Source organism: Anomaloglossus baeobatrachus, chromosome 5, assembly GCF_048569485.1.
Source record: "Anomaloglossus baeobatrachus isolate aAnoBae1 chromosome 5, aAnoBae1.hap1, whole genome shotgun sequence".
Lineage (NCBI taxonomy): Eukaryota > Metazoa > Chordata > Amphibia > Anura > Aromobatidae > Anomaloglossus > Anomaloglossus baeobatrachus.
In genome coordinates this window covers 190,693,194-190,714,435 of record NC_134357.1, presented here as the reverse complement: position 1 = coordinate 190,714,435, position 21,242 = coordinate 190,693,194, and the positions used below count along the sequence as shown (strand labels likewise).

At 41.6% G+C, this 21,242-nt stretch overlaps 1 protein-coding gene across 6 annotated transcripts in view; it reads left to right on the top strand.

Moving 5' to 3' along the window:
• The window catches only part of ZMIZ1 (zinc finger MIZ-type containing 1), a 553,945-nt gene that overhangs the window by 290,940 nt on the left and 241,763 nt on the right, over positions 1-21,242 (top strand). For all 6 annotated transcript variants that reach the window (XM_075349063.1, XM_075349058.1, XM_075349062.1 and 3 more), the window contains one exon: positions 20,098-20,174. The gene's annotated coding sequence lies outside the window, so the exon portion shown is untranslated. The remainder of the gene's footprint in view (positions 1-20,097; positions 20,175-21,242) is intronic.

Sequence of the window (21,242 nt, the reverse complement as noted above, 5' to 3'; positions counted from 1 at the left end):
GACTGTGAGAGGGGGACAGACAAGACAGAGAGAGACAGACCGACGGACTGAGGGAGATAGAATAAAAAAAAAAAAATGACCGACATCGCTAGTAAAAAGCACAAAACGTGCGTTTTGGACATCGGAGTGCCACACAAGGTTTTCATGTAAAATCTTTCATGTATTAATCTCAAAAAGTAACATACACCAGCTCTATCTCACTATTGGGTATGTGCCCTTAACATTTCCGCCATGAAAATTCATTTTGGTGTCATTTTGGAAGGTTTTCTGGTGAGTCCGTAAAAATGGCGTAAAACTCGGACAAAATTGTTCACATCTGTGACTTTTGAGTGATAAATGCTTCAAGGGGTCTTCCCCATGCTGATGCCATGTCATTTGAGCACTCTTCTGAGACTTTTGTGACATTTTTAGGGTTTCTCCATGCTGCCGGGGGGTCATTTCACAAAAATACTCGGGTCTCCCATAGGATAACATTGGGCTCGGTGCTCGGGCCGAGTACACGAGTATCTTGGGAGGCTCGGCCCGAGCTTCGAGCACCCGAGCTTTTTAGTACTCGCTCATCACTATTCGTTACATTTGACAAGTTTTTTCTGATTATGTTATGACAATTTTACACTGATGTTGTTATTGCTCTAATGTTAAAATTCATTTTTATTTTTTTTTCAACATTTTCTTTTTTTCTCTAAACTTTTAGTTCTCATTAATTTTTTTTATTTCAGTTTTTACAGTTTATGAACATTTTGTAAAAACTCAAACTGAGACGTCGGCTTGTTACACAGCTTGTTAAACTCACTAAGCACTTATAACGAACTCCATGTTAGGACCCTGTTGGTTGAAAAAGTGCTCTTCAGCGTATGGGTTTAATTCACCTCTGGGTTATTTAATGAGCTCCTTTCCATGTGTATTAAAGTCTGATGTGGCCATGCACAGAGGAAAGGAGATGAAAGCCTGTTTGGGAAGGTGGTTTCTGTGTTCCTTAGAACAATAGTATTTCACAGACTTAAAAACCCAAATAGTCCTTCAACCTGTTTTTTGTTTTTGTTTTTTTTTTTTACTTTTCGGCCGTTCTGATTACAGTTTTCAAAACCAATTCAACTATTTTTTTTTTTCCTAAAAGAGCAACCTAATACTCTGCTTAATGCACGCTATTAAGGCAGCATTTTTAACCACACACATGCCCTATTGAGAAGCCTATAACGCAGGTCACCTAAGAAGTGCATCTCTGCTTGTCCTCACATCACAAAACGAAAGCTATACCACATAAAAGCTGGCATAGATTTCCGCTATAAGTTATGTCAATTTATCCTAGCAAGTCTGTTCAGCCATAGTTGATCCCGCACAGCTCCACTAAGAAGTGATAAGAGCGGTGTAAAATAAAAAAAAAAATACACATTTTTTGTTAAGTGTGATTTATAGTTGGTTGTTGTTAGGGTTAGTGGTAGTTAAAAATTTGTTCTGAGGCAGCACTCACATCAGCAGTATTTTATCGCAAAATCGGATCCAGTACAAATGCGCTTCAGCTCAATTCATCTCCAATGGATTCGCGGCAAGATGCGGTGACATGCGGCCGCGTATAACGCATGAAACTGCATGTGACCGCCTTATGCCGCAACTCCACTGGAAATGAGCCAAACTGAAACGCATCTGTCACAGGTCCGGTTTTGCGGAAAAATACCGTTGATGTGAGTGTGGCTTAAAACAAACTACTGTATGTTAGAAGTGTTAGGACTCTTTCATGAGTCCATTATTCACACTTGTATTCTCTCTGTGTTTTCACTGATAGAACACATACCCCCATTTACGGTTAGGTTAAGTGTTTGAGATAATAAGATTATTATTGTCCTAGGTTTAATCTTGTTAAGGCTAAAGGCCCAGTCACACACAACGACTTACCTGCGATCCCGAAAACGATGCGACCTGATAGGGATCGCACGTAAGTCGCTGGGAGGTCGCAGGTGAGATGTCACACAGTCAGATCTTACCAGTGATGCAGGAACAATACAGGTCGCAGTAGCGACCTGTATAACGATCTCAGCAGTCACTGTGACCCTGTCACACAGTGTCAAACACAGCGATGTGTCCTGCTCAGCAGGACATCGCCTTTGAAGAAAATGGCCTGGACCATTCTGCAACGACTAGAGATCTCACAGCAGGGGCCTGATCGCTGGTAGGTGTCACACATAACAAGATCGCTAATGGGATCGCTACTGCGTCACGGAGACCGTGACTCAGCTGCGATCTCGTTATGTGTGACGGTACCTTAACACTAGACTTGTGGTTGGAGTTATTTTCTTAACATTAGTGTTTGGTTTATAGTTTTTAGGGTTAGTGAATCGTGTTTGGGTTCTTGTGTTAGGGTAAGGTTAATTTCAGTTAACTGGTATAGCGATAGTAGGTTTAGACCTAGAGAAAGGAAGGGTTATGCTAGTGGTGTTAGGATTACAGTTAGTCTGGTTAGGGTTTGAATAATTATAAACTAATTAATGTTGTGGTTACAGTTATTAAAGTCAAGTTTGGGTTTAATTTAGGTATCGCATTTTAGTATATAGTTAGTTTTATATTTAGTGTGATTAGGGTTAAGGTTAGAATACGGTTAGTGGCCTTGATACTGCATTAGGGTTAGTCCCTCTTACAGGTCTCTCAGATGTCCTAATTAGGGAAGACCGAGCGTGCTTGGCACTGCTCGTTACGTGATCGAGCATCAAAGTGCTCGAGTACTTGTAGAGCTTGGCTGAGTATCACTGGTGCTCTGATATTTTGCCTGTGAAACAATGACCACAATGCACAGGCCTGCTTCACTGTATGATGTATGCAGGCACCCAAGAGAGATATATTCACAATTGCTGAATGGCTCTCTCGGGGGAGAGACCTTCTTCCCATCAGAAATGCTCTGTTTATGGCTGGCTGTACATGGGAGACACCCAAACAGGCCAATCATTGACTTTCCATAATGCTCGTTAATTGCGTCCAGCTCTTACAAGCATCTGACCTGCTCGAATTGAGTAATGAGCATTCCAGCATCACTACTCATAATCTATTATGGTAAATGTGTGCCAGATTGGACTTCCAGGTTTGCCAAATTGAAGAAATCTTGACACTTTGATAAAAAAAATAAAAAAAAATCATTGCAACCAGTTCCTGTCTATTCCTTGGCATGATCTTATAGCGACAGTCATCACTGCTACTCTAGCATGGGAACGCTCATATGATGATAATTGTGCAGTCTAAACAGATTGCCTATAACTGACAAATGAGCAAAATGCTTGTTTGTCAAATTAAGTTACTTTTTTAGGCTTGCACAAAAGTTAACCATATTCAGTAGCACATGGTCCTGGGTAAAAAGGACCTGCGCTGCGGAGAAGAATGGTCACCTATGCGCAGTGAATGATCAATTACAGGTGTCAGCCCATTTAAACAGGCTATTAAACAACCTACTGACTAACAAACATGTTGCTGGTCAGAGGTTAACACTGTGCAGTAGAGGTGGACCCATAAATACTACTTGTGTTCCTTTCTAGCATCTGCAATCTGTCTAGTCTGGCGAAGGACCGGGATTGTAGACCAAAACGTAACACATGTATTATTTTGGATAAGACTTAAGGGTGCTTTACACACTGCAACATCACTAACGATATATTGTTGGGGTCACGTCGTTAGTGACACATATCCGCCACCGTTAGCGACATCGCAGCGTGTGACACCAAGGAGCGACGATCAACGATCTCAAAAACATCAAAAATCGTTGACACGTCGCTCCTTTTCATAATATCGTTTGTGCTGCATGCCGCTGGTTGTTTGTCGTTCCTGCGGCGTCACACATAGCGATCACGGTGTTGGTGACGCACATCCGGCCTCGTTAGCGATGTCGTTGTGTGTGACACCTTTTTGCGATCAGTAACGATCACAAAAAAGTGTCAAATCGTTCGTCATGTACACGTCGTTCATTTTTAAAAAATCGTTCCTCGTTTGGAACGCAGGTTGTTTGTCGTTCCTGCGGCAGCACACATCGCTAGGTGTGACACCGATGGAATGACGAACATCTCCTTACCTGCGTCCACCGGCAATGAAGAAGGAAGGAGGTGGGCGGCATGTTCCGGCTGCTCATCTCCGCCCCTCCTCTGCTATTGGGTGGCCGCTTAGTGACGCCACAGTGACTTTGCTATCACGCCGAACGCACCTCCCCCTTGAAGGAGGGATTGTTTGGCGGTCACAGCGACATCGCTGAAAAGGTATGTGCGTGTGACACTGCCGTAACGATAATGTTCGCTACGGCAGCGATCACCAAATGTTGCACGAACGACGGGGCGGGTGCTATCATGCACGACATCGCTAGCTATTGCTAACGATGTCTCAGCGTGTAAAGCACCCTTAAGTCTGTATCTCCTTTAGGCTATGTGCGCACTTACCGGATTTTGCCGCGGACTTTTTGCGGTTATGCTGCATGTTTCGCTGCAGAAAATGTTCATAACATCTCTGCAGTGAATCACCAGCAAAACCTATGGGCAAAAAAAATCCTGTGCGCACTAGTCGGAATTTGACAGCTGCATGTTTTGCTGCGGGATTCCCGCAGCAAAAACAATTGCATGTCAATTCTTTTCCGCACGTCGCTGCGGGATTTCACTACATTGACTCCAATGTTAATCGTGAAATCCTGCAGGGAATAACGCAGGCAGCAAATTCTGTGCGTTTTCCTGCGTTATTCCCTGCGGTATTTCGCGGTTTACCTCCGGTAATGTACATCGCTTGTCTGCGGTTTTGCAGGGAAGTGATGTCATTATTCAGGAAGAGGAAGCGGAGCAGAGAGTAAACAAACACACAGATCAGACACACACAGACATCACAGACATAGAACACAACACATAGAACACACATAGAAAGAAAACGGAAATATAGAAAACAAAGCACGTGGGCTCCGCTGCATATTTACCTTCCAGCCGAGGTAAGCACACAGCGGCGGCCCGGTATTCTCAGGCTGGGGAGGGAGAGGGGCAGGGTTAATGTCCCCCGCCTCACTCCCACCTCCCGCAGCCGAGAATATCAGCCACAGCTGCCCCGGGACTGTCGCATGCATTATGCGGCAGTACCGGCGTGTCCCCGGCTCTTCCTGCCGCCGTGTAGCAGTGGCAGTCAGGGTAATACAAGGAGTTAATGGTTGCGGATCGCCGCCATTAACTCCAGGCTTGATCACGGCAGCGTCTATGAGACAGCTGACATGATCAACCCGTAAGTAAAGTGAATAAAACACACAGAAAAATCCTTTATTTTAAATAAAACAAACAAGCCTCATTCACCATTTTATTAACCCCTCCCGAAACAAAGCTCCGGCGTAATCCACAGCTCCGGCGTAATCCACAGGTCCTGCGCTGCTTTACATCCAGCCGCGACTGACACACAGCGCTGAATTACCTCTGCTGTCTCGCAGCGAGACAGCAGAGGTAATTACCGGTCATTTCCCACGGCCGGTAATGTGAACTCACACACATGCACATCACATCACATGCAGCGATCTGTCCTCTAGCTATCTATCTGTCTATCTATCTGTCCCTCTATCTATTCTTCTGTCTCTTTATCTATCTACTATCTCAGAATGAAATGACTTTTTTTTTTTCTTCTTCAATGTGCTTTATTGCATTGAATGCAATAAAGCACATCCCAACCCGCACGCGGCAATACCGCGGTAAAACCGCGGCAAACCGCATGCGGTTTTCGGGTGCAGTTTGCCGCGGTTTTTTACCGCGAGTGCGGTAATCTTTGAATTCCTGCGGAATTTTCTTGAGAAAATTCCATTATTGTAGGGCTGAGTTATTCATCTGTGTATTGATGTGGATCCCTACTCATGACCTTGTTAAAAAGACCAGGAGTGCTACCGGTATGTAGCTGACAAATTAGGCTACTCATAGTTATAGGATCTCTAGAACAGGCAGCCTTTGTTAGCACCCTGTTCACACATGTTTGGTTTTTGTATCGTGATGGTTACTAAATATTGTAGAAATGTTCTATTTTGAAATGGATTTCAGAGTAAGGGTACTTTCACACCTCCGGTTTTTCTTCTGCGGCACAATCCGGCACTTTGCAGGAAAATCGCAACCGGTTTTTTTTGCTGCCGGTTGCGATTTTCCTGCATAGACTTTAATTAGTGCCGCATTGTGCCGCATGGCCTTGCGTTCCATCCGGTTTTTGCCGCATGCGGCAGATTTAGCCGATGCGGCGGCCGGATGGAACGTTGCCTGGCACGTTTTTTCGTGCGGCAAAAAAAACCGCATCGCGCCGCATTCGGCCGATGCGGCGCATCTCTCAATGCATGCCTATGGCGGCCGGATGCGGCGCGATGCGGCAAATACCGCATTCGGCCGCCGCATGCGGTTTTTGCCAATGCGCATGCTCAGTAGCATGCCGCAAGCGGCAAAAACCGGGCGGGCCGCATGGGAAAAACTTATGCAAAGGATGCGGTGTTTTCACCGCATCCGTTGCATAGCTTGCACAGCCGGATTGAGCCGCAGGGCTCAAGCCGGATGTGTGAAAGTAGCCTAAGAAAACATAGTGCCATTTACCTAAAACTATCCTTCTGAAAACATTAATGCTCTTATGCATCACATCCTATTAAATTTATTATCCTGTCCATTTTTATTACTTTCTAATTGGCTAATAAAGGTTTCAGTATAATTGGCCAAAAAAGATCTAAGTTACGACTGGCCATTACGAAAGCCACTTTATCTCTGAGATTCTATAGACCGAATCTAGTATATGACTGGTTTTCAATGATAAGTAAAACATATTAGAGAAATCTGTGCCAGGAATTCTCATCTCAATAATTTGTTCTAAAAACTGAATTAAATCTTTAAATGTACAAATTCTTATTATTTATTTTTTTTTCTTATATGGCACCAACCTATTCCTCAGCTCTGTACAGCATTAATCCAAAAATGTCTGACTTGGGCCTAATTCAGACTTCCATATTACACATGCCTGCTCGATCCATGTTTTTCTCAGATAGGACATATATCCATTATAATTTATGAAGCTGTTCACAGGTTTTTGTTGTTTTTTTGTTTTTTTTTGCAGAATGTCTACAAAAAATTTAGCAGACCTGTCCATTTGTGATCTAAATCATGGATCAACATTACCCGTACAAGTCTACGGGCACTTGAAAGTCATCGGCCACACATATTGCCATGTATAATCTGTGTGCGGTGCCTTTATACATTCTAGTGAATAGAAGAAGTTTTACAATCATTTTTTTTTCCTTCCATACTAGATAATGACTGAGGATGGGTAGAATTTCAACCACTGACCAAACACTGATGAAAGTCAGACCGCTTTTGCATACCTGAAAAACAATATCTGAACGAGGCCTTAAGGGTGCTTTACACGAGACTATCTATCGTGCGATAGATCATTGGAGTCACGGTTTTTGTGATGCACATCCGGCATCGCTTGCGACGTCTGGCTGTGTGACACCTCCGAGCGACGCACTATCGCTCACAAATTGTGAGTCGTGTACTCGTCGCTCGGTTTTATAATCTCGTTTAATTAATATGGCGCCGGTTGCTCATCGTTCCCGGGGTAGCACACACTGCTCTGTGTGACACCCTGGGAACGATGAACACCACTTACCTCCGTCCCGCGTCACCCGCCGGCTATGTGGAAGGAAGGAGGTGGGCGGGATGTTTACGTCCCGCTCATCTCCGCCCCTCCGCTTCTATTGGCCGGCCGCTGAGTGACTTCGCTGTGACGCCGAACGTCCCTCCCCCTTCAGGAAGTGGATGTTCGCCGCCCACAGTGACGTCGTCCGGGAGGTAAGTACGTGTGACGGGGGGTTAACGACTTTGTGCGCCACGGGCAACTAATTGCCTGTGACGCACAAACGACAGGGGCGGGTACGATCGATCGTGAAATTGCACGATAGATCGTACCGTGTAAAGCAGGCTTTAGTTTAATTTTTTTGCAAAGAATCAGTCAGATGTGCAATGAGATTTGGAGAAAATTCTTACAACTATTGCGAGGGAAAGTAGTGCTACCGTATAATATGCTCATGACAGATTCATTGCACAAATTTCTATGAGAAACAAAAGACCATGCTTTAAAGGTTGATTTCATAAATTACATTTTAAGTGACTTTTTTTAGTGGTGTTATGTTTTTTTTTTGCCCCCAAAATGTGTAATCTAGGTTTGTTGTTTTATCTACTTCATTTGTGTTTAGGGTCTTATAAAGAGAAAAAAACGTAATGTATGAAATATCCCAAAAGTAAAACTACTACCCAATGAATTTGTAAAGAAAAATTATTTAAAATGTGTAAAACACATGGCGGTCTGACATGCGTTTAAAACCTAAAAAAAAAGTGTATGTGAAGGCGGCATTATAGAAGCACTCCCTGGTTTCTAGCATCGCTCCGGTTCTCCTCACTCTCTGGATTACACTGCGCTTTGTGTGATCCAGAAATGGCTATTACAATGTAAGCCTATGGAGGGTCAGATCGAGGCATCATAGGCCCACACTGTTAGGCTATACTCACACAAGCGTATGAAGCGGACGAGTGCAATGCTAGAAAATCTCTCATTGCCCTTGGACCAATATTAGACAATGAGGCAGAGCAGTTGGTCAGGTATTTTCTCACCCAGATTCTGGATGAGAGAAAAGTCGAAACATGCTGTGTTTTGTTGCTGAAATCGCTCGAGACTCGCCAATACAAGTCAGAGTGCGAGAAAAAAATGGACCCCACACGGACGGGACATGGACCATCCAAGTGACGTCCGTTTTTTTGGATACATTACTATCATGTAGCACATAACACTGTAAATGGTCCTGTAAATGACTGTAAATCACTAATAGCTGCTGACAAAACAACGGATTGCAGATGGACAGCACAGTGACAGCACACAGATGACAAGTGAGAAAAAAAATCGTCCTACTCTCCTGCATGAGAATGGGACTGATTTTTCATACACAAGTGTGACTCCATCCTTATAGTGATTACCAGACTCCACTGTGATCCGACGACTGAGAGGAGAACCAGCGCTGGAAACTGGGAAGACCGATCAGTAATTTATAGCACTATCATTACATATCACATGCATTTTAGGCAGGTTGAGCAAATAAAACCTTTCTTGGGACTGCTTGTCACAGCCTTGACTTCATTTTAATGTTCAATTCATTCGTAAATGTGGAGAGTGAATCCAGCACTGTTTCGGCATATGGTTCTCGTGACGTAGTGCTAATCCCGTCCAAGAGAGCAAGTGCCGAGACCACTGGAATGGCGCTATCACCGTAGATGAATAGAATTGTTATCTCTGATCCACCTGCGGCTGTTAAAGGCATTTGATGGCTGATTTAACCAGCCATCATGTGCAGAGAAAGATGTGTGCTTGGAATGCAAGCCTACATTGTAGGCAGGGACTAGTGATGAGCGAACACTACCATGCTCGAGTGATAGGTACTCATAATGAGCAGTTGTAAACTCAGACGAGCTTGACTTTTGTACCGAGTATAATGGGAGTCTATGGGGAAGATCTTCTGGAAAAATGCTTGAGTTCCACATTGACTTCCAGTATCCTTGGTACATGAGTTAAGCCCGTCCAATCATGCAACTGCTTGTTACAAGTACCAAGCAGCTGAGCATGGTAGTGCTTGCTTATCACTAGCAAGGGCACAATTTTTTACATACATGTACGTCAAAAGTTGTGAAGAGGTCTATTGGGATACTTATAAAATTGATGAAACAAGTATTGTGGACTTCAGCGTTCCATTGGAGGTTGATCCGTTTTTGTTGTTTTGTTTTTTTTTTAACTAATCTATTGTAAATAGTTAATGTATAATAAAGTTCAGTCTTTCTGCATCAGGAAAAAAAGAAACAGATGAGAATAAAATAGATAAAACTACGATGACAAGTGGGAGAAAAATGGCATGTTTCCCTTAAATAGTAACACACAGATGTGTGAATGCAGCCTTACTGAGAGCAATCAGTCTTCTTTCAGCTGGCTAACAAGGTACCAAAACCTTTTTGTTTCTTGTGATTTTTATGGAAAAAAAAAACCATTCTAAAAACCACATATAAGTATGTTGGCTGTTCTGTTGGATCACTGCTTTCATTTTCAGTGGGACTCTGAGGAGTTAGAGTTGCATTGTAATTGGTTGTTATGGGCTCTGCTCCACTTGTTTTGCTGAATTTCACTCGCTGCGCCCTTTACTGCACTCAGGAACAGATTTCAGATTCAGTATATTATACGAAAAGATGATTTAAGGAAGCAGGCTGTGTTTGTTTACACACGCGTCTCCATATTGCCGTATATGATCATCTGTGTATGAGGATCTCCGTGTATGAATAACGTGCATGTAGCCTGCATATGGATGTGCACGAGCTGATACATTCCGTCTGCAGCTTAGATGTTTGGGTCAGAATTTACATTTTATGTTACAAATAAATTAATTTCAAAGAGATCTTAGGTCAGAGCAATATGTGATCAGTGCAATGCATTAATTTTACATATAGTAAAGTACATAATGTGTACTATCACTGTGCGGTTGGTATGGTTGAAGTGTTTAATATTTTTATAGTGTACATCTTTTCCTCTGTTTTAAAAAAACAAAACAAAAAACAAACCAATTAATGGACTCTATCACGTAACCTGTAGAGGTGTATTGATACTATAAAGATAATAGCGGAGAAGACCCTGATGGACCTATCTAGGTTTACACAAGTTTGATCTTCCTACAGGGCGTTCATTAATCAAGTCGCCATGGGTTGAGATCAAGCTGAAGGCTGTTATAAAAATATAAAAGGAATCACATAGCATGCAGAGGGTGCATTGCCTTGTGGTTCCTGGATGTATGTGATCAAACTGGTCTAGACAGCCTTCATTGGAGATCTCATGTCCAGTTTGGCGATGTTTGTGTTGCAGTGTCTCGGATAAGTTACTGTGGGAAACTGGTCATTATGTATTTCTCATATTGTATGAGAAGCTACTGGGGCTTTTATTTTATTGCAATTTTTCCTTTATACATAGGTTACAGAAACTTCTATAATTGAAGGGGTTCTCTAGTTCTAAAAACTGATCATGAAATATATGTATGTGTGAAGTATCAGGAAATAACATTGATCCATATTAATTAACAAAGGTGCTCCAACAGCCCCGACCATTGGCATTGTGCCTAGCTGCTCCATTTCTGGCTCGTGTATGATATTGGAGAATGTATCCTATGTCACAATGTGATCAGCGCTTTGGCTTACTAGATTGTCTAAATGGCTAACCCAGTCACCTTGCTTTTCACAACCAACACAGAAGGGGTTTGGCATAGCTATCATATGTGCTATGGCATATATGGCTATATGGTTTGGCTTCTGATAGGTTTTGAAGCATTTCTGCTATATAGAAGGATCTTACTGGCTCCTCCATATTACATTGGTATGGTGCCATTACAAAGATGTTTGTATCCTAATGTTGTAACCTTTGTATCTGTGTGATGGTATTGTAGGGTACACGGGCTGCTTGCTTGGTGATCTAGTCTCTGCTCTTACAATGAGCCATTCTGCTGCGATTCATGGAAAACTTTCAGATCAATAAAAGGAGGAGGTGGATTCTAATCTACTAAACACTTGCACTTACCCCGTCCTACCACTGCCTAAGCGTGCAGGAGATCGTTATTGGGGGGAAATAACTGTAATTGTTTAATTTGTATTCATCTGTAAAAATATAACACAATCATAGCTCTTATTTTGTGTGTAATCTCTTTTTCATTTGGCTTCACTGTGTAATTGAATGAGTAAACGATGCCATGGCATTTGGTGCCAATGTATTGTTATACTTTACAACTGAAGTGCGGCTTAATAAGGAATATACAGACAATTGTGCAGCTGAAATAACATGCGTTTTTGAATCCACCAAAATAAAGGGAAAAAAACTGGATTGTGCTTACCATAGGAACAAAAGAAAACAAAAATAAATATGTATTGATGGCATCTAGTACAGAATGTTACACAGCCAGCATCTGCCCATCTCAGCCGCTTCATCTGGTCCTAGCTATTTAACCATTTATGTGCCGCTGTCACTACCATGAATGGAGGTTGCCAGTGGTTTGCTATAGAAGCCAGCGTCCTGCTGAAGGCCCCTATTGCTGCTGCCTTAGTCCTCCTGCCTTCTCTTTACTCCATTAAAAATAAGAAAAAAATGAAACTATTTGGTATCTCCTTCTTTGTAAAAATCCGATTTATTAAAATATAAATGTAATTAACCCAAAAGGTAAATACTATAAAGAGAAAAAAAATAAATCAAAAATACTATATTGTGGTTTTTCCATAAAACTTTAATAAACAGCAATCAAAACTTTGTATAAATCATTAATTGGTTTCAGTAAAAACGTCCATCATACAACTCTCTCAAAGCAGCAGTATAAACATTCTGTATCTAAGAACAGAATATGGAGACAGAAATGTTTGTTTTTTTCCACCACTTTAAAATAAAAAAAACTTTTAGTATTGCCGTAATCCTAGTGAAATGAAAAATCATGTTGCCAGGTTATTTTTACTGGAGAAAGACATCCCCCTCCCACCCCGCCCACAACAAAATGGCAGAAATGCACATTTATTTTTCACCATTTCACTGCACTTGAAAATTTGTTTTTCAGTTATTTGATGAATTGAATGGTGTCCATGAAAACCATGACTCCTGGTGCAAAAAAATAATCTGGTGGAGATATGAAAATATATGCTACAGCGCTTTGAGATCAGGGAGGTAAAACCATGTCAGAGAAAAAAAAAGTCTGTTGGGAAGGGGTTACATGGAAAGTGTACTTACAACAAAGGTTGCATAAGTAGTACAGGCGAATATCAGAACTTTGTATTATATCTGATCAGAGCATTCTGCTTCTTTATCCACTTATGATTGAGTTCTTGTCCTCCTCCGTATCTCCTGTAATCACCATGCACTCGGAAAAAACAACTATTCTTAAGTCAGAATGCAAAGTGATAAGTTGCACATCCTATTAGCCTGTGTGAATATATATTGCGTTTTTGATACGTTTTGTTTCTGTGCAGATTTGTCGCAAAAACTGAAGGAATCCTGAAGTCAATGAGAATCCTGAGGTCTCATACACACAATGAGTAGGTTTGATTTGCAGATTTGGGGCAGATTTAAATCTGCAGCATGTCAATTCTTTCAGCAATTATGCTGCAGATTTCATTCATACTAAAGCGCTGGGAAAAGTCTGCCCCAAAATCACGCATTCTTCCTGCCAAGAGATGCAGAAATTTCTGCACCAATTACTTAACCTGTGCACATATCCTTATATTCTTCTGAGGAGGGTTGAGAGCAGAGAAATTCAGGTGGGAGGATAGAGGGAAACAAGAAGAGTGAGAGAACAAAAGGATTTCCATAGAGAGATGCTGAGCTTTCTAATTAGTTTTTGACCTCACCTCAGAGTTGGATTCACATGCACACTGGATAGTGCTGCTGCTTAATTTCTTACAAGTTGCTTAAGCTTTTTTCTGTGTGCTCAGGAATGAAGCGCAGGCATCTTTGTGTGTTGGGCGGTCTACAGGTGACATAATTTCGGCTAGTCTGCTTCCGCCAGTTCAGAGTGAAATTTAAGAGAAAGAGCCTGCAGAGGGTAAAACTGGTGAAGATGTCTACCCCTCTACCGCCGTAGAGGCACATCATTTTGCTTTCAGTACATCTAGTCTTGAGCAAGCCTGTATGATTTATTGAAAGTACAATTCTTAGTTAAAATCTTGACTTGCTCCTCTTGTGGTGCCCCAAGTTACTGGCACGGAAAGTGCCAATATGGCCATACTTTAACTTTATATTACTTAAGTATCTATAGGTCAAGTGATTTGCACATTAATATTATTAAACATGGGGAATAATGATTGGCTGCCAGCACATTGTAATAGCGGTGAAGAAGCCTAGTAGCATTTTGTGAGGCCAGTAAGCGAATAGAAGTTTATATTTCCATGTCATTCTGAGTTTTAACAACTTGTCAAGGGCAAAATAGTAGCATTTGTGGAGACCTTCCTTTGTACAGGAGCAGCTATGCTGGAACAGCTAAAAAACCTTTCCCAAGTTGGAAGCAACAGTTGTTCAATATGTCTTGGTACTTTGAAGCATTTAGATTTCCCTTCACTAGAGCCTTACTACATGCACACGCTGCATCTTTCTGTATGCCAAAACTGCACCTTGTCAGAGAGAGCCTGGAAATGTCACAAAAAATGCTTGTAATTGTAGGTGCGTTTTCAGTGCGATTTTGGTGTGTTTTTCACAACATGCGTTTTTTTTTTTGCGTTTTTGTGACAAATGTTGACAAAAAACGCAGGAAGAATGAACATGCTGCATTTTTTTTCTCACAAACTTTTGACAAATAAAACGCTGACAAACTGCAATGTGCGCATAGGAAATCTGACTTCTCATAGACTTTGCTGGGAAGTCAAATGTCAGAAAGTTCTGACAACAAAACCGCACCAAAAAACGCAGCAAAAAACGCAGCGCGCATGTAGCCCAAGAGCCTAGGCCAACCCTTGAAAAACAATCCCACTACCACCAAACTTTACACTTGGCACATTGCAGCTAAATGCTAACAATCGGCTTGAAAGAGCTCAGAAAAAAAATGTATTTTTTTTTTTTTGCTTCCCCTCACAATGTATTGCTTTTCAGTCTGAAGTTGTTCCACTGGATCTTCATCTTTATTTACATATAAGTAAGTAAAAGTGAATTTACCAATCCCAGACTCCTCCATCAGACTGCCAGATAGAGAAGACACATTTGCACTGCCCCAGCGTCCAGTGGAAATGAGCTTTTAACACTCCATCTCTATCCAATGATTTGTACTGTGCTAGGTGATGTAAGGCTTGGAAACACATGCTAAAGGTTTTGTACTGATATAATTCCAGAGGAAATTTAGTACTCAGCAAGCAAGGTTTGTTATTTTATGGTTAGTTGTTGTACTACCTAAAGGCTTCCACTTTCCAATAATACCAGTGGTTGGCTGTGAAATATTTAAAATAAATTTCACAAACTAACTCCGACATCCTATTATGGTATCTCACTAGAATTCAGTGAACACATTCTTTAACGAGTAACGAAATTCTCTTCCTGATTTTTCTATATTTAGTAGGCACTTGAATTTCCAGCAGATAGGTGTGAGTCTTAAGGCCCATTTACACACAACGATATTGCTAACGAGATATCGTCGGGGTCACGGTGTTGGTGACGCACATCCGGCCTCATTAGCTATGTCGTTGTGTATGACACCTTTTTGCGATCAGTAACGATCACAAAAAGGTGTCAAATCGTTCGTCATGTACACGTCGTTCATTTTTAAAAAAAATCGTTCCTCGTTTGGAACGCAGGTTGTTTGTCGTTCCTGCGGCAGCACACATCGCTATGTGTGACACCGCAGGAACGAGGAACAACATCGTACCTGCGGCCGTCGGCAATGAGGAAGGAAGGAGGTGGGCGGGATATTCCGGCCGCCCATCTCCGCCCCTCCGCTTCTATTGGGCGACCGCTTAGTGACGCCGCTGTGACGCCGAACGAACCTCCCCCTTAAAGGAGAGATTGTTCGGCGGCCACAGCGACGTTGTTGAACTGGTAATTGCGTGTGACGCTGCCATAGCAATATTGTTCGCTATGGCAACGATCACACTTTGACGCGCCACCGACGAGGGCGGGTGCTATCGCTCGCAACATCGCTAGTGATGTTGCAGCGTGTAAAGTCTGCTTTAGTCCTGAAACTCCTAACGATAACACAATAGATTGCAAAGTGCGCAGCTCAGCAGATAGGAGCACACCGCTCCTAACTGAGCACACGCACAGCCCAATGTGTGGATTCATTAGAAGCATGTGAACCAAATGCTCATCACTGCCACAGTTAATCAGTGAACTCAGAGGCTCTGCGGATGTAGACCATGTGTCATGGCGGCATGACATAGCTGCTCTAGCCAAAACACAGAGACTACAGCCATCACAGAGAGCCAGGACCGGACCAGGGATTGCGAGTCCCTACTTTATTTCTTATTTTATCATTATAAAATGTTTATGGGGTCCACTCTTCTTAATGTGGAAAATCCCTTAAAACATAATGTATGTATTTTCGTAAACTAATCTGGCCCGGAGGGGAGCACTGTTGCCATGCAGATTGGACTGTTGACTTTAGATCCAACGAAGGTCAACATCTAAACAATATTTGCATGGTTCCCAATGTCTGTTTGGGTTTTCTATATTTATTCTATTCTTCTTTTTGCATCTGAGATGGGGGGATATGATTGTGAGCCCCACTGTGGGCAGTGACGGGTGTGACTGGTACCAATCGCTGTACAGCGCTCTAGAAATGTCAGTGTTGCAGAAGCAACAGTAAAAAAAAAAAAAAAAAAAAGAATTAATCTTTATGAATATTATAATGTCTATATTACTTGAGAGAATGGCTGGCTGTAAATGTTCCAGGCTGAGTTCTCCAGAAGGTGAGACGGGAATGATGCTACTAGGCTGATCTGGATCCTCTTATGTCTCGCTCACACATTGCACAGACATTAGAGGAGCCTGCATGATCCCTAATTTTTTTGTTTTTCAGTTATTTAAATTTGTGCATCTACATCTTCTTTTTTTTTTTTTTTTTTTCCTTCTTTCCTCATTTTTCCTTCCCTTCTGTTTTATTAACACCATTCTTCTCAAATTTTCCTTGTACAATGCCCACAGATGATCTTAACCCATTAGGTATAGGGGCAGAATGAGATAAAAAAAAGCCACTTCACTTTCTGAATCTTCTGAACTCTTCACCCCTTTTTTTCTCCTTACTCTTCATCTATAATTTTAAATAGATCTTATATGTATAGATATTATCACTTGAATGATATTCTTGCTTTATCCAATAGCTACGCATCTTCCATGAGCCATCTAAAAGCCCATTAGCAGTCTGTTCATAGACCACTGGTTAGCTAATCTGATGACTGCAGGACATATTCGCCATCTCCCATCACAGTTAGTGCTGCAGAGTCAGGCCTGGACTGATCTGGGTATACAGTCAGGGCCAGAAATATTTGGACAGTGACACAAGTTTTGTTATTTTAGCTGTTTACAAAAACATGTTCAGAAATACAATTATATATATAATATGGGCTGAAAGTGCACACTCCCAGCTGCAATATGAGAGTTTTCACATCCAAATCGGAGAAAGGGTTTAGGAATCATAGCTCTGTAATGCATAGCCTCCTCTTTTTCAAGGGACCAAAAGTAATTGGACAAGGGACTCTAAGGGCTGCAATTAACTCTGAAGGCGTCTCCCTCGTTAACCTGTAATTAATGAAGTAGTTAAAAGGTCTGGGGTTGATTACAGGTGTGTGGTTTTGCATTTGGAACCTGTTGCTGTGACCAGACAACATGCGGTCTAAGGAACTCTCAATTGAGGTGAAGCAGAACATCCTGAGGCTGAAAAAAAAGAAAAAATCCATCAGAGAGATAGCAGACATGCTTGGAGTAGCAAAATCAACAGTCGGGTACATTCTGAGAAAAAAGGAATTGACTGGTGAGCTTGGGAACTCAAAAAGGCCTGGGCGTCCACGGATGACAACAGTGGTGGATGATCGCCGCATACTTTCTTTGGTGAAGAAGAACCCGTTCACAACATCAACTGAAGTCCAGAACACTCTCAGTGAAGTAGGTGTATCTGTCTCTAAGTCAACAGTAAAGAGAAGACTCCATGAAAGTAAATACAAATGGTTCACATCTAGGTGCAAACCATTCATCAATTCCAAAAATAGACAGGCCAGAGTTAAATTTGCTGAAAAACACCTCATGAAGCCAGCTCAGTTCTGGAAAAGTATTCTATGGACAGATGAGACAAAGATCAACCTGTACCAGAATGATGGGAAGAAAAAAGTTTGGAGAAGAAAGGGAACGGCACATGATCCAAGGCACACCACATCCTCTGTAAAACATGGTGGAGGCAACGTGATGGCATGGGCATGCATGGCTTTCAATGGCACTGGGTCACTTGTGTTTATTGATGACATAACAGCAGACAAGAGTAGCCGGATGAATTCTGAAGTGTACAGGGATATACTTTCAGCCCAGATTCAGCCAAATGTCGCAAAGTTGATCGGACGGCGCTTCATAGTACAGATGGACAATGACCCCAAGCATACAGCCAAAGCTACCCAGGAGTTCATGAGTGCAAAAAAGTGGAACATTCTGCAATGGCCAAGTCAATCACCAGATCTTAACCCAATTGAGCATGCATTTCACTTGCTCAAATCCAGACTTAAGACGGAAAGACCCACAAACAAGCAAGACCTGAAGGCGGCGGTTGTAAAGGCCTGGCAAAGCATTAAGAAGGAGGAAACCCAGCGTTTGGTGATGTCCATGGGTTCCAGACTTAAGGCAGTGATTGCCTCCAAAGGATTCGCAACAAAATATTGAAAATAAAAATATTTTGTTTGGGTTTGGTTTATTTGTCCAATTACTTTTGACCTCCTAAAATGTGGAGTGTTTGTAAAGAAATGTGTACAATTCCTACAATTTCTATCAGATATTTTTGTTCAAACCTTCAAATTAAACGTTACAATCTGCACTTGAATTCTGTTGTAGAGGTTTCATTTCAAATCCAATGTGGTGGCATGCAGAGCCCAACTCGCGAAAATTGTGTCACTGTCCAAATATTTCTGGACCTAACTGTATTTTAGATTTACCAGAATATTGATGAAGGCTTTTTTCTTACCCTGTATTTGTGTACACCAGAAGCTTGACAACTCTAAGCTTACAAAGGGGTTAAGTTGAGGAGCCGTGAAACAAAACATTTGTATGGCCTGTTGGCAGTTCCTAATGGCAGATCTACTGCTTTCCTCCAGCTTCCCACTGATAGCACATTGCTGAGGTGTAGATTCATGACTTGTGTTCCCTCCACCCGTCCAGTAGAACAATTGTGCCATTGTTTGAGAAGATCTGCTGTCAGAAAATGTTCTACTGTTCACAGGCATCCTCCACAACTTTCTCTAAAGAGAACATAAAGCAGCCTTGGTGTGCTAGAAATGCTAGGGAGCAATGTTTTATTAGGAAATGATTTTCCAGGATTTTTCTGGCGCACACGGGGTGGAGGGAGCGCTCATCCTGCCTGACCTTGTGTTTTGCCTTACAGACATTTTCTGCTTTGAGAAGAGAATAACCTTTTTTATACTATGAAAAGAACAGTGCTGGCTATTGACGTGATATCTGCAAATATTTTACTTTGACAGCTGTTAGTTTGGATCTCCTAATGTATTTATTGGGCAGAGGATGATTAGTCTTAGTATCTGCTTTATCTTTGTATTGCAGAATGTCTGTTTGCAATGGGAATCAAATACCTTTTACAGTTGATCCATTTTAGTTATCGCAGCTGCTGACCGCCTCGAGTCCAAATAGATGGCAAATGTAAACTAAAATTTGCCCCAATCTCTACTTCATAGCTCCAGAATTATCTAATATAATGTTTAGGTTCAAAGCAATTTAAAGTCCTCTGTTTTCAGTGTAATTAGTGTTGGCTAATAGTTCAGCCGTCTATGCTCCCCATGGAGCTGGCAGACGTTTATCGATTAATTACTGATTAATCAAGCTTTAGCTTTAGTGAATTAACTTTTTGCAGCCTGTTGTGATACCAATTCAATGCAATTTTGTACCATCCATTAAAAAAAACAGAAAAATTATGTGTAACGGATGTCTGATATATGGCTGACCAAAGCATCCATATGACACATGCACTTGTTTTTTATGTGACCATCTCAGCCACACATCTTTGGAAATGTTGGGTTCAGAGATATGTTAAAGAGAGACTGTTAGCAGGGTTTTGTAATGTAAAGTAAAGACATGTCTAAAATGGTGCGGTAATAAAATGGATTAAATTGATATCTTTAGTGAAGAAATAAATGTTTTGATTCTTCTGTAATCACCATTTGATGTTTTCTGCTAGTCCGATTTCAGTGCACAGGGGGCGAACAGTACACTGGATCTTCTCCTCCCTGTCTGTGATTCCCTGGCCCTGCTGCCCGACTCCGGCCTGTGTGTCAGACTCCTTTTAAGCAATGTAACACTGCAACAGAATTTTGAACAATTAATCTAATATATTTTTCTTGCGATTTATTTCAGGAAGATGGATTTAGACAAGTGAAAGATGAAAAGGAAGCACTATTAGCTTAAAGGGAAAAGTGCATAGGGAAATGCAGGTGAGTGTCTCTTCTATATACCCTTAAGCTTGTTGCAAGGATTGTAGGAACACTTATTTTGTATACCTATTCTTCCTACATATGGGGAAAATGAAACAAGTGGATGAAGGTTCTTATTTTTTCCTATGATCAGTGCTGCACCTGTCCAGGTATTGCAGTTCTGCCCAATTCTCGGTTAGGGCTCTGCACAGGGTTGCTTGCAGCTAATCTGCGGTGATATTCACTTGTGTGTGTTACAGATTGAAATTGCTTTGGGTCTTGCTGCAAATTTTGTTGCATAAATAATGCAGACTTCACCTCATGCATGATAAGGGTCAAGACTGATGAATACTATAATATATAAAAAAGAATGGACATGCTATGGCTATGAATATTAGCATTGCATGTCATTTGACAAGTGGATAATGTCCACAATGTGACGATGATTTATTAAAGTGGATCTTTCACTGGATTTTGAAATGAAGCAGAATATTTCACCCAGTTGCTGTCGCTGTTCCGCTGAGTCTGGGACACTTTTTGCTTTTTTCCTGTGCCCCTCTGTTCCTAAGTTATGCCCCCAAGTAATAATGGTACACGTTTTCTCTGTAGATGACTGGGCATATTCCTTATATCTTCTCTGGGGCGTTTGTTTTTCTTCTCTGATGTTCGCCAATCAAAACACAGCCGCTCCCTCAGACGAGTTCTGTCTTATGTGCCCAATTGGTTATCAGGGCACAATTCTGGAATTGGGGTGAATACAAGAAAAATAAAAACGTTCCGGAAAGGTCCCCTCTGAATCTCATCTGCATTGTTTTTACTTTATGGGGCTTCAGATTTGCCACTGGCAAAATTGTGCATTCATGTTAATGGAACTGAGTTGCAATTCATATGTAAACCATTGCGCTAATGAATTTGAATGAAATCCTGACATGCTGTTAGGTTTTGAGGTTTTGAGGTTTTTTTTTGCAGTGAAATGCATTGGAGTGATGAGGCATAGCTAGGAGGCAGGCAATACTTGAATGTAAAGAATTTTAGGTGGGGCATAATTAGAAATATGTGAAGGAAAATAACCACCATATACTTGTGGAA